Source organism: Dermochelys coriacea, chromosome 23 (assembly GCF_009764565.3).
Source record: "Dermochelys coriacea isolate rDerCor1 chromosome 23, rDerCor1.pri.v4, whole genome shotgun sequence".
Taxonomy (NCBI): domain Eukaryota; kingdom Metazoa; phylum Chordata; order Testudines; family Dermochelyidae; genus Dermochelys; species Dermochelys coriacea.
The window spans coordinates 11,624,807-11,636,441 of NC_050090.1; positions in this window are offsets into that span (position 1 = coordinate 11,624,807).

Consider the following 11,635-nt stretch of genomic DNA (forward strand, 5'->3'; position numbering starts at 1 on the left):
TCTTCAGGGGCTCCCGGTGCTGCCCAGAGAGCAACGGCCCCATAGTGAGGGGCTGAAGGCACAGCCAGGGGGAGGAGTTGGGGGTCACACAGCCATCAGAGGAGACCACGGTCTGCACACCCCTTCTGTGCCCAAGTGGTGCCCCTGAAGACTATGGGGCAGGGCAGGTCTTGCCCCTTGGTGGCTGTGCTGGTGCCTGGGTCCTGCAGGTGCTCTCCCCAGGGAGGGGGTTTATAGCCCAGCCTGGCTGAGCATGACACTCCCCCTTCCTCCCCTGCCCCTCCCCCATCGGGCTGGCACAATCATGGCTTGAAAAATAAGCGGCTCCTTGTGGCCTTGATGGTGGCGCAAGAGCCGTGAATCGGCAGCCTCCAGCCCCCACGGGAGCAGCCTCTGGCGGCTTCAACTCCAGCAGGGAGTGGGGAGCAGGCGAAGGCCTCCTTCCTGAGCCCTTCCGGCACCTTTCTTTGGCCCCAGCCCTGTGAGCCCCCAGGAGAATCCGGCTGGCACCCAGGTTAGAACGAGGCACCAAGCAGGGTGGAGCTGGAGGGAGGTGGAGCAGCAGGGCGAGGGCACCTCCGGGAGGGATGTGGAGAGGGTGTCTCTGGTGGGTGGGGGAGAGCAGGGCTCACCGGGTAGGCCAGGGTCAGGGGGAAGAGCAGGGGGCAAAAGGAGAGCGGGTGGCATGAGGCAAGGCAGGGGGCAGAGCAGGGGCGCAGGGGAGAGGAGGGGGCACAGGGGCTGTGCAGGTGTTGCTCAGTCTGCCCTGCAGCCCCCCAACTTGACCCAGGGAAGGTTGGGAGATGCCAAGCATCCAGACACCCCTCCCTTAACCCCTGAGGGACCCTTCCCCCAGCCGGCTGGAGCAGGGCCACAGCCACTGGCCAGGGCTCCAGAGTGCTTGAGTCCTTGGGGAGCCAGGTGCCCAGGGGCCAGCAGGGGGAATCGGGGCTGGGGCGGCTCCCCGGAGGGATGGGGTGATTCCCCATCGCTGGGGCTCCGTCTTGCTCTCACTACAGCTACACCCAAGGCCTGGGCTGGACACTGGGGGGACAGGCCCTGGACACAGGAGTCCGGCTGGATGGTCTCAGCCTCATCCTGGCTGTAGACCCCGCGCTGAAGGCAGGATGCTGGCTGGGCTCCCCACCAGCCCCCCACCCTCCAGGAGCTCCCGGTGCCATCCCTGCCAGCGACGGCCTCATGGGGACGGGCTGGACGTGTGACTGAGGGGAGGCCATTTGGGGTCAGGCCTTGGGAGGGAGGCAGTGAGCCCCTAACAACCAGGGAGCCATCAGGCTGCGTGTCCCATCTGCACCCAACCAGCACCCCCACCCCAGGGAGACTGCGAGTGGGAGCCAGGTCCCCACTGGGGCCAATGGGGCAGGGTGGGTCATGTCACTGAGGGGGCAGGGCTGGGGCCTGTCCTTGTGGGGTGCTTACTCTGGCAAAGGGGTTCAGGGCGTCCCCGCTGGTCGAGCTTCCCCCACTGTCACAAATGCAGCTTGGGAAATAAACAGCTCCTTGCGGTGGTGATGGTGGATCAAGAACTGTGGGGCCGGAAGGCCTCACTCCTGAGTCTCACACCCATGTCTGGGGGCACACAGCACCCCCCCCTCCCATCCACAGCCTCAGCCCTGGGACCCCTTCCAGGGGAATCCAGCTCAAATGGGCTTTAGCCTGGATCAGAACTAGGGAACAAGCCAAGCACCTCACACGCCACGTACCCAGCATGGCCACTGGGGGCACTACTGCCCCCTCCCCCGTTAGCACAAACATTCACACTGCATGTACCCAGCATGGCCACTGGGGGGCACTGCAGCTCCCCATCAGCACACGCAGCATTCACACTGCACGTACCCAGCATGGCCACTGGGGGGCACTGCAGCTCCCCATCAGCACACGCAGCATTCACACTGCACGTACCCAGCATGGCCACTGGGGGGCACTGCAGCTCCCCATCAGCACACGCAGCATTCACACTGCACGTATCCAGCATGGCCACTGGGGGGCACTGCAGCTCCCCATCAGCACACGCAGCATTCACACTGCACGTACCCAGCATGGCCACTGGGGGGCACTGCAGCTCCCCATCAGCACACGCAGCATTCACACTGCACGTATCCAGCATGGCCACTGGGGGGCACTGCAGCTCCCCATCAGCACACGCAGCATTCACACTGCACGTATCCAGCATGGCCACTGGGGGGCACTGCACCCCACATTAGCTGTGGCTGTGTGGATGGCAGTGTTGCATAATCCCCAAATGACTCAGCTGTTCATTCTGCCCTGGGGGCGCCAAGGCCTTTCCTGTCTGTGCCAGGATCGCTCCCCTGCTGCGCCTGGCTCTGGGGGTGTGGCGTGCCTGTGCCATGGCCCCACCTGGGATGCAGGGCAGGGGGGAGCAGGGCAGAGGGGGTGGCGTTGGGCAGCATGGCCATCCTGCCCTGAATCTCGCTGGCTGGGCACAGCTGGGGCTGGTAGGGTGTGGGAGGGGTCTGGTTTTGGGGGCTGGTTGTGGGCACCCTGCTGTCCCTGGTGGAGCAGGGGAGGTGTCCCAGGATCAGAGACAGGGGTGGGCAGCAGCTCCCTGGGGAGTACGGGAGGGAGCCCCAGTGCAAGGGGTCCGTGAGCCAGCAAATCCCAGCTCACTGGAGCGTGCAGCCCCACAGCCACACATGGCCCTTTCTGTGACCAACCCAGCCCCAGTGAGTTGGGCTGAATCCCCCAGAGCTCACCGAGAGCCATCCAGGCCCTATCACACCTCGCCAAAACCCGGCCTTCCCTGCCATCTAGACCCTCCTGCACACATCAGACAATCTGCTGCACACACACACACACACCCAACACCCCCTGCACACACACCCTGCAACACCCTCTATGCACATACACACACACTTGAAACTCCCTGCACACAGACACACACACCAACCCGCTGCACACATCACAATGCCCTCTTGCACACACACACACAAACACTCCCTGCACATACATGCTGCAACACCCTCTATGCACACACACACCAACATCCCTGCACACATGTTCACAAACCCCTGCACTGCCTACACTCCCACACACAAACCCCCCACAACACCCTCTGCTCACGCACAGCCCAACACTCCACACACACCCCAATACCCTCTGCACACACACTCACACATTCCCCCACAACACCCCCTGCACACACACCAACACACATGCACACCCTCTGATGAGGAGGGTGCCCTTTCCAGCCCCCTCCCCACCACACACCCCATCAGTCCCTGTTCCCACAATGCAGAGGCTGCCCCACTTCAACCCAGCAAGTCCGGCCCCGCCATGGCCTGCAGGGCTCTGTGTTTCCAAGGGAGGGGAGATGGGGGGGTGGCCTCTGCGCCATGGAGGGGGAAGGAGTATCTGGGGGTCAGGGCCCCAGAGAGCCGTTGGGGTCGCCACCCTCCAGGATTGTCCTGGAGTCTCCAGGAATTAAAGATTAATCTTTAATTAAAGATCATGTGGCGTGATGAAACCTCCAGCCCAGGTCCCAGCTAGGTTCAGCTGGCGGTGAGAGGGGAGGGCAGGGTGTGGGGGGAGGCGTCTGGCCCAGGCTAAGCTGCTGTGCATTAACCCCGGAGCAGTTATGACATATCTCAAATACCCGAGCACGATCCTCCACCCCCTGCCGCTGCCCGGGTACCGCTCCCACCCTGCACCCAGACGGACGGACAGACACACGACTCAGCATGTCCGACAGCCCCAGCCCAGGAGGGGCCCCCGAGGGGGGAGCTCCCAATGAACCCGAGGGGCAGCCCCCCTGCGCCGAGCTCAAAGCGGCCGTGGAGAAATGGTGAGTCCCAGAGCAGCTGCCACAATGCGGGGTTGTGTTCAGGGGGGAGCACTGCCGGGCAGGGAGGGAGGGGGCTGGCACCCTGTCCAACCTGATCCACGGGGAGCCACTGCAAGGAATGGGGGGCAGGGGCTCCATGCAATGGGGGCAGGGGGGATTAATAGGGGTAGGAGTGGCAGGGCTCAGTGGGTCTGTGATCAGTGGGGCAGCAGGGTGGCTCAGTGGAGTGGAGCCAGGGAGCTCAGTGGGGCAGAGGGGCTCAGTGGGTTAGGGGATGGAGGCCTTAGTGGGGCAAGTGGGGCAGGGAGGGTTCAGTGGGGTGAAGGTTCAGGGTTTTAGTGAGGCAGGTGACTCAGTGGGGTGGGGGAGGTAGAGCTCATTGGGGTAGAGGTTGGGGGCATTTGTGGGGCTGAGGGGCTCAGTGGGGTGGGGAGATTCATTGGAGCTTACTTAGGAGCTGGTGGGGGCAGGGGAGCTTAGTGGGGTAGGGGTCTCACTGGATTGGGCACAGGGGGTCTCAGTGGGGTGGGGGCAGAGGTCAGTGGGGGCTCAGTAGGGCGGGGGCCTCAGTGGGGCAGAGCATCTCAGTGGATTGGGCACAGGGGGGCTCAGTGGGGTTTGGGCAGGGAAACTCTATGGGGGTCTCAGGGAGGTGGGGATTTCAGTGGGGAGGGCACAGGGAGCTCTGCCATGCACTTCATGCCCAGTGCCCTGGTGTGTGGGGCGGGGGCCCAGCCCAGGGGATGCAGACGGGTGGGAGTTGGTGGGGTCCTGGCTCTGCGGTTCCCCAGGCCGGGATAGGCAGAGCTGGGCCCTTGGCTCAGGCCATGTGGTGCACAGACCGGAAGGGAACGGCAGGACCTGGCCTCGGGCGGCCGGCCTGGAGGCAGCTCTGTGGCCCCAGGCCTCCCCCGCACCCCAGGAAGCAGCCAGCCCATCACCCCTCTCAGCATGACCAACCCCACAGGGAACGTGGGGGCTTCCGTGGGGCAAAGGCCCTTCCACTCGGGAAATTGAGCCCCAGCCACCCAGCAGCCTCAGGCCCCAACCCCACCCCACCAGGCCCCACCCATCCAGCCCCAGACATACGGGGTACGAGGGGTGTAAGAGAGATGTGTAGTGACATAGACAGATTGGTTGGGGGGGGGTTAGTGAAGGGGGCTGACAGAGGGGAGTGAATGAGGGGTGTGAATGGGGAGCCAGTGCCATGGGTGTGCATTGGGAGCGGTGCTTTGTCAGAAGGTGTGAATGTGGGGGCCTCGTGGGGAGGGGAATAGAGGCAGCTAGAGGCAGCAATAGACCCAGTGGGGTATTTGGGGTTGGATGACTGGAGGGGTGTATATGGGGATGGAGGGAGGGTGTGTATGGAGATGGATGAAAAGGAGGGCTGTGTATGGGGATGGAGGGAGGGATAGAGGAAGGGCTGTGTATGTGGATGGAGGGTTGGCAGCGGGATGGTGTCTATAGGGAGGGATGGGTGTGTATGGGGATGGAGGGGGGTGTATGGGGATGGATGGCAGGATGTGTATGGGATGGTGGGGTGAGTATGGGGATGGATGGCGGGATGTGTATGGGGATGGATGATAGGGTATCTATGGGGATAGACGGCAGGGTGTGTATAGGTAGGGCAGGATGTGTATAGGAAGGGATGGTGGGGTGTCTATGGGGATGGATGGCGGGCTGTGTATGGGGATGGATGGTGGGGTATCTATGGGGATTGATGGTGGGGTGCATATAGGGATGGGTGTGTCCCCCCCCCAGGTGCATCCCCCCCTGGTGCTGTCAGTCCCATCACCCCCTTCTGCTTCCCACCACACTGTCAACTAGAGACGGGGGTGGGGCTCAGTGGGGAGCGGCTCAGCGATGGCTGGACTGGGGCTCAGTGGGGCTGGGAGTTCAGTAGGGATTGGACAGGGGCTCAGGGGGCCGGGGTCTCAGCAGGGGTTGGACCAGGGACTTGCGGGGGGAGGCAGGGGTCTCAGTGTGGCAGGAGGCTTGAACAAGGGCTCAGTGAGGGGCAGGGGGCTCAATCGGGATTGGGCAGGGGGCTCAGTGGGGGTGAGGCAGGGGGAAGGGGGCTCAGTGGGGAAGGGGGTTCAGTGGGGGTGTGGCAGGGCACAAGGGGCTCAGTGGGGGTTGGCGGGGGCTCAGTGAATGTTGGGCAGGGGGCTCACTGGGGGCTGGCAGGGGGCTCACTGGGAATGGAGCAGGGGGCTCAGTGGGGGTGAGGCAGGGGGCAGGGGGCTCAGTGGGGGTTGGCAGAGGGCTCAGACAGTTCCCACCCCCCTGGAGTCAGTCCCTCGGGGTCACAGGCCTAGGGCAGTGGCTGTATCACTAAGCCCCCTCCCGCCCCCCACCCAGCCATGCCCTGTCCCCATTCACCCCACTCCCCACCCCCACAACTGGCCTTGGGCTGCCGTGCCCATCTCTGGCCCCAGAATGTCCCTGCTCCCCCCTCCCCCCGCAGGGGAGCAGACCCCGTTGCCGGATCCTCATCCCCAAATAACTCCACAGCTAATGCTGCCATGGGGGGTTACAGCAGGGACACACTGACCCTATGAGCGCCAGGAAAGTGGGTAACAGAGCCCAGGGCTTCACGGGGAATGGGGGCATCACAGCAGATGGGGATGCCCCCCTCCAGGCCCCAGAGTAAGACTGGAGACCCCCAGGGGGACAAGCCAGGACTCCTGGGTTCTATCCCTATCTGAGGGCAGTGGGGGTCTAGTGGTTAGAGCAGGGAGAGCTGGGAGCCAGGACTCCTGGGTTCTCTCCCCAGCTCTGGGAAGGGAATGGGGGCTAGTGGTTAAAACTGGGGGGCTGGGAGCCAGGACTTCTGAGTTCTCTCCCGGGCTCTGGGAGGGGAGTGAGGGCTAGTGGTTAGAGATCGGGGGCTGGGAGCCAGGACTCCTGGGTTCTCTCCCCAGCTCGGGGAGGGTTCCAGTGGTTAGAGTGGAGAGGGGGGAGGCTGGGAGCCAAGACACCTGGCTTCTCTCCCTATCTCTGCCCCCATGTGACGTTGGGCACATGCATGCCCCCCCTTTGGGTTGTAATTGGGGCTGAGCCCCCCGCAGGGTAAGGCGCTTTGCTCGCGGCGCTGCCAGGAGTTATTACTATGATTTATAAATCCCCCGCTCGCGTCTCCTACAGCCGGGCTGATCCAGCCGGCGGGCTGAACACAACCCCCGGGTGCTCCCTGGTCTGGCCCAGGCCACACTCCACCCTCCCCCATGGGGTGTCCCCAGCCAACTCCATCACACTGAGCCCCGCTGCGCCCCACCCCGCATTGGCACGCAGGCCACAGAGCCAGCTGGGCGATGCCTCCCCCAGCAGCACCTTCCATCTCCCAGGCCCGGCTAATGTGCTCGACAGGGGCGTGCCGTGACCCAGCACCAGGCACCATCTGCTCTGCAGGGCCAGGGGGAGCGAGCGGGTGGCACTGAGGAGGCTAGTTAATTGGTGTGATGGGGTTAACGTGGCCACCGCACCCTCCCCCATCCGGCAGCTCCACCTGGGATGCACCCAAGGTCACAGGGGGGACGGGGGCACCATAGACCCCAGGAGTCGGGCCTTCCACTTGCTAGATTCCCTCCTCTCCCCAAGCTAGGGAGAGAACCCAGGTGTCCTGGCTGCCAGCCTTCCTGCCTCTAACCACTAGACCGCACTCCCCAAGCCAGAGATTGAACCCAGGCCTCCTGACTCCCAGCCCACCACCCATGGCCGCTCCTGCTCACACACACACTGCTTCCACCCCATCCCCCAGTGTCAGCCACCCCCCAACCCTGGCGCAGTGGCTGCGCTGAGACACGGCCCCACAGGGCAGATGCCCCCCATGGCTGGCACCCGCTAGGACACGTGGGGACAGCTAAACTGCTACCAGCACGGCCGCCAATGACCTACATTCAGCTCTGCCACCCTGTTCCCATGGCAGCAGGGAGCGGGCATGCCAGAGGAGGGGGAGGGAATGGAGGCTTGCCCCACGGGGCCCCCGAGAGACCCCTCTTCCACCCCCACCTGCCCCACAGTGACCCCTCAGGACACCCCCTCCACCCCCGCCTGCCCCCCAGTGCCTCGCACAGACACCTCCTTCACCTCCTACCCCTGCAGAGCGACTGGAGCCCTCGCCAGCCCCCCAGGTACGGGCTGGTGGGGCCAAGCAGAGCTGGGGAGTGTGGGCCAGGTGGCAGGAGGGCGCGGTGCTGCTGACTCAGCCCCGGCCTCATTAGCTCCGGAGAAAGGAGCCGCCGGGGGCAGCCAGGCGGGAGTAACGGGGAGGCCAGAAAGGGGGTGAGGGCACATGGGCATTAACTCCTCAGTGGCCACACTGTTCCTCCCCCACCACTAACCCCTCACTCCCCCACCACCCTCCATTAACCCCTCCCTCACTGTCCCTCTCCTAACCAAGACCCTGGCAATCCAGGCCTGTAGCCCACCCAGCCCCAGAGGTGGTGGCAACTGGATACCTCCTGTCTCCCACCTGGGGCCATGCCCCACACACATGCCCCAAACCAGCAGCCACCGGGTTTTCTGGGCCTCAAATGACCACTGTGGTATAGTGGGGCTCAATCCATGGTGTCCTGAGCCCCCGCTCACGGCTTTAACAGCTTAGCCTGTCTCATGGCTGAGTGGAGGAGGAGGCCACGGTGGGGGGGGGGGGCATTTGCATCAGCTCCATAGAGTGCCAGGCTCCAGCCCCAAACAGTTGTGGCTCATCAGCACCCCGCCCCTGCCCTGTGAATTCCCTTCCCCCTTCCCGCAGCTCTGCAGCTGCCCCTTATCTGCAACCTGCAGCCCTAACACGGGAGGTCCACTACCTCCCAAGCAGCCTGATTTTGGGATGAGAGGGATCCCAGCCTGCCTCCCCCCCCACCCAACCTGCAGGTCTGGATCCTCTCTTATCAGCCCTAGAGCTCACTCAGCACCGTCCACCAGACCTCAGAGCACTTTACAGAGGTCGGTTATTCCGCATTGTACAGATGGGAAAACTGAGGCAGGACTGTTTATCCGCTGTCACCCAGCAGGTTAATCCCAGTCCTGTGCTCTCTCCACTAGGCCACTTGCTTCCCACTAAACTATTATTATTATTATTCTGTATTTGGTGTATCATGGTAGCATCTAGGGGCCCCAGTCATGGCCCCCTGGTGCTGGGCACTGTACATTATTTATTAGGTGTATTATGGTAGTTCTAAGAGCTCCAGTCATGGCCCAGCACCCCCGCTGTGATAGACACTGTACATTATTTATTAGATGTATTATGGTAGAAGTAGGATCTCGCCTCTCCCTCCCCCCCCCACCCTGATCATGGCCCAGGATCTCATAGTAAGGGATCAGGGGCACAGGGAGGGACCCCGCTGCACGGGGTGATAAGTTCCTATATGAGGTACCCCTTGCAGTGCCAGGCTCCCCATTCCCACCAGCCCCAGCAATGGGGCGTCTCCAGCTTCGCTGAGCACCAGCCCTCTGCTGCTCTCGCGTAGCCCTGGCCTGCTCTGAGCGCAGCACCCTAAGCCTGTCGCCCTCCCTGTGCCACGGCTCCCCCAGCCCCATATGGACACCATGCCACACCCCCGGACAGGCTGCAGGGGGTGGGGTGTGTCTGGCTAATCTAACCCACCCGCCAGCCCTCCCCCTTCGCACACCCTGCAACTCTCCACATAGACACCCCTTGCAGATAAGGGTTTGGTTGGAGGGAGGGTGGGGATGAGACAGGAGGGGGTGGGGGTCATCGGTTTCCCAGCTTCTTGGTTCAGCTTTTAGGTAGTTGGATACAAAGGATACTGGGCTACAGGGGCCCTGGGTCTGATCTGGAGGTCAGGGAGGGAGCAGGATACCAGGGTAGATGGGCCCATGGCTCTGATCCAGGGGGCAGGATACTGGGATAGATTGGTCCATAGATGTGAACTAGGCAAGTCCCCCCCCCATTTAATGACACCCCACCCCCCATTTCTTCACAGCGTGAGGGAGAACGGGGAGGAGTCGTGCAAGGAGCTAATGGAATCGTACCATAAGTGTCTCCGTGCCCTGGGCATCAAGGTCTAGCAGCCCCTCCCCCCCACGGTGAGTTCCCCTGCCCCAGCCACATGGGGAGGGCAGGGGGAGCCCAGGGCTGGGATAGCAGGGGGGGTAGTGCTGTGCCCCCCCCCGCACCACTCCCCTAAGCCCCTGCTTTTTCTCAGATGCCTCCCTGGGCAGCCCCAGAGGGGCACAGCACCAGCCCAGAGCCACATGCCCACAGCTGAGGCTGCTCTGGAGCTGAGAGGAGACTATGCTTGAGTTTGGCTTGGCCTCCCCAAAGCAACCCCCCACCCCCGGAGATGCAGGACAGCTTCCACATCCCAGTGCATTTGAGCCCCCAGCAACAGTTGCCAGGTGACCATCTCCCCAGTGATGGCATTGGAGGTACCCAGGTGCTAGAGCTGGTTGGCATGTGGCTGCTGATCCCACTGGCCGCACAGAGCGAGCGCCAGGTTTGCAAGAGAACATTTTTGAGTTAAAGGGACATTCTGCTTTTGACTTACAACTGAAAAAGTTAAGAGGCAGCTAGTCACACCCGCTCATTCACATCAACACCCCCAGCTTGACTTTACATGCCTGGTTCACATCCACACCCCGTCATTCACATACACAATTCCTGGTTCACACCTACTACCTTCCCTGGTTCTCTCTCTCTCACACACACACACATCACATTTATACCCCTTGGTTCACATTCACATGGTGTGGAACTGCAGAGAAGGAATAGACAGTTGAAGTCCTCATGCACCTGAATAAGGTGTTCAGCATACTCAGAGCAACCCCACTGTCCATCTCCAGCTTCCAGCGACAGATTTCTGTGCCTTTACAGAGACTCGTTTGGGGGCAGAAGTGGATGTTTTAAGATCACGTCTCACACTTTATATTATTTTGTTCCCCCATTTTCCATCCCAAGCTCCTTCTGATGCGGAGCATCTCCATGTTTCCATTTTTGCCCTGCTGTGCTTAAAGGGAGTTTGGAAATGGAGTACCAGGCTTGGGGCGGTGGGGAGCAGGAGGCTTGGTGGAGTGGGAGGGCGCTGCCCTGCCCTGATGGCCGCTCCAGGCAAGTGGCAGTCAGAGACGGAGAACATGAAGGGACAAGGGTCTTTCCCCTCCCCTCACTAGGCTCAGCAGTTGCTCCTCTCTTGCAGGTGCTTGCGTGGCCAATGGGCGCAGGGTCACCCGGGGGAGGCTGGCTGTGAGGGCGAAGAGCCACCAAGACACGCCAGCGGCCGTGGAGGGGGCAGCCGCTCCAGAGTCGGGGGGGCATGGGGGGCAGGGCAATAAACTGGCAACATTTTACCTAGGCTGGATGTGCGTGATCAATAAGCGCCAGCTGTATCCCCCCCACATGCACAAACTCCCCACTCAGCACTCCCCCTGTAACATGCCTCCAGTGCCACCCCCAACCTCCTACCCCCACTCAGCCCACCCCAGACACTACTCCTGACCCATCCCCATCAGTCGCTTCCTACCCAGCACTAGGCAAGGGGCACCAACCTCCCCCCAGGAACAATGATGCATCCAGGTGGGGGAGGGGGGGAGAAGCTGGATTCCAGGGTCCCCTGGAAAAGGGAGAGGTGGGGAGGTCAGCAGCAAAGGGGGCGGGAGGCAGAGTGCTCAGAGGAGGTGGGGAGGGATCGCCCTGGCCCCTCTCCAGCTCCAACACAGGGGGAGGCAGCCACATAGGACAGCTCCCCCTCAGGCCTCAGCTCACTGCAGAGTAGATTGCGTGGGGCTCTGCCCTGTCAGCCCCCGCCCCAATCTATGGGGCAAGAATCAGCCAACAGGCACCATGGA